Source organism: Odontomachus brunneus, unplaced genomic scaffold (assembly GCF_010583005.1).
Source record: "Odontomachus brunneus isolate Ranch 3 - 2012 unplaced genomic scaffold, Obru_v1 Obru_scaffold_188, whole genome shotgun sequence".
Taxonomy (NCBI): Eukaryota; Metazoa; Arthropoda; class Insecta; order Hymenoptera; family Formicidae; genus Odontomachus; species Odontomachus brunneus.
In genome coordinates this window covers 504196-506684 of record NW_022639638.1, presented here as the reverse complement: position 1 = coordinate 506684, position 2489 = coordinate 504196, and the positions used below count along the sequence as shown (strand labels likewise).

At 47.7% G+C, this 2489-nt stretch overlaps 1 protein-coding gene across 1 annotated transcript in view; it reads right to left on the bottom strand.

Annotated features, from left to right (window-relative positions):
- Positions 1-2489, bottom strand: part of LOC116851725 (serine-rich adhesin for platelets-like) — a 93134-nt gene that overhangs the window by 18846 nt on the left and 71799 nt on the right. The gene's annotated exons all lie outside the window — the stretch shown is intronic.

The following is a 2489-nucleotide window of genomic DNA, read 5'->3' as shown; positions in this document are numbered from 1 at the left end:
CTCTCTCTCTCTCTCTCTCTCTCTCTCTCTCTCTCTCTCTCTCTCTCTCTGTTTCTTTCATAATCCGGTACAGTTTCCCTTTTAGTTTAGCGTTAAAAGGAACGCGGTACGCGAAAACAAGCGTCTCGTGTCCGCTAATGAGAAGGATGCGAGAGCTCCTAAAACCGAGCCTCGGTCAAAGGTGCGCTTGCTATCACCTTCGACACCGGAACTCGACAGAAAATATCACGTACAGCCGTAATAAAGTATTGCTATCGATCGCATCTTTCATCGGTGTCTCCGTCGTTGTCGTCGCCGTCGTCGTTGTCGTCGTGTCGCTCAAGGTGCGCTCAAAGTCGCGCAACACGTTATCGCGTGCCTCGATACCATAGGTACGGCAACTTGTACAAGACGTGCGTTCGCGCAACATAATTCTACTTTCTACGTTATTGCGTATCTGGACGTACCTCGAGCGACTGGCGAGAGCGTGCATGCGAGCGAGATGACGTATCGTATCGTTTGTCGCCGCTAAATCGAGGGAACGTCGCTCCTCGACGGGAGAGAGAGAGAGAGAGAGAGGGAAAGAGAGGAAGAGAGACATAATATCTCGACGGAATTCGTCCAAGATGACGATTGCGCGATGGTTTACTTGTGTTTCGTCCTCTTGTATTCCGTGTCCCTTAGACTTTTTCCCTTCGTCTCTGTCTCTCCTCGAACCGAGCGTTCCCCCCGCGACAACCGCTCTCCTCCCTTTCTTCTACACTTCATACTGTGTGTGCCGATCTGTTTTGTACAAATATATACAAAAGGAGTCGCCCGCGCCCGAGAGTCCCTCTTGCGCGCGGGGGAGAATCCGCGTGTGGATGCGCGTCGACAGAATCGTCGTTATGATCGCCGCGCGCAAAAAGGGCCGCGATGAGAGAGAAAGAGTACGCCTGGGCTCTCGGGCGCCCGACGAGAGAATGTCTCTGCCTGCCTTGATTTTCCCCTCCACTTTATCTTTTAGACATAGCGAGTATGTGGTTCCTATTTTGACGGGCGTGCCTTTTTCATCGGTGAAAATGAAAAACCAAAAGGCCCTCGACTTAAGGTCTAGCGATAAACTAAAGGTGAAAAGTGGACGTTGCAACAGTCATTATTACTTTATTCGTATAATCCGTTTTTGTGAGTGACGCGGAGATGGTGATGTCGCTCACCACATGTATGTATGTATGTACGTATGTATGTACGTATGTATGTATATATATGAGTATGTGTATATGTGTATGTGTGTATATATTATGTGTGTCTCACGAGTGTGAGCCTCTCGTTTTCTTCCTCCTCTTTTTTTCTCCCCGAAGACCAGACGAGCGCGAGTGATTAAAGAGCGCGAGCACAACGCGATGCCTTCGCGATACGGAAAACGAAAAGAGAGAAGAGAGACTCCGCGTGTCTTTACGCGCCGAAAAGGGTTCCTCGGAGAGATGACGGCTTTGTTCGCGAGAATAAACATAGAGAGATAGCGATAGAAATAGAGAAAGATAGAAGAAAAAAAATAATTTAATAGATAGAACGCAAAAACGAATATGTATATTATGTATATATATATTTATATATACTTTTGTACACTTAAAAATCGTTAAAAATTCCTTTTTAGTTATACGTCTCATTAATAATATGTGGTATGTACACACATATACACAATGTACAGAAAACCCACGCGCACTGGGTTCGAGAATGTCCGTCGTACATTTATATATAATACAACGAGCGAAGATAGGTATAGGTAGGTAGGTAAGTAGAAAGAGTATACAAACGAAAGAATAGAAAAAAGGGCGGCGAGACGACGTCTGTCTCTCGCGTAAGTCGTTCAAATCCACGCGCGAAACATAAAATACAACTGCGGCCGCGTGCAGTACCGCGTCTCAAACGTTTCTACTTCTCCGTTTCGATGTGTGTGTAAACAATATGCGTGTGTGTACGCGTGTGTTGTGTGTGTAGACGTATGTGTTTCGTGTCAATGTACATGTACACATGCGTAAGTGTATATGTGTGTGAGGACGCGAGCGATTACGCCCGCGGTACAAGAGACAATGAAGAAAGGCGTATCGAGCCTAAGTACAAACCCAAACCGGGCACAAATTGTCATCACCGTTTCAACGCGCGCGCGCCTCTTCTCTGCCTCTCCCGCACTTCCAGAGAAATCGCGTGAGATAATTAACGTTTTCGACCTTTTTCCTGTCGCGCGTCAACCGCTCTACAAGAGATCCGTATGTACATTGTGTGCAGAACCGACTGCCAGCGTGCAATTTGCCAAAGACTTCTTCTCAAGACCGGTCGCAAAACGACAAACCGAACAACACACGTTTTATAATTCGATCATTATCGAAACACGTCGTCGAGCCGCCGCGGCGCTCTTCTCTCCTCCACGTGCGCGTCTGCGCCGCGGCGCGGCGCGCGGTTTCGCGCGAAACAAAATCGTCCACTTTCCTCCCGTTTCTACCCCACTTAATAATCTTCCCCCCCCCCCC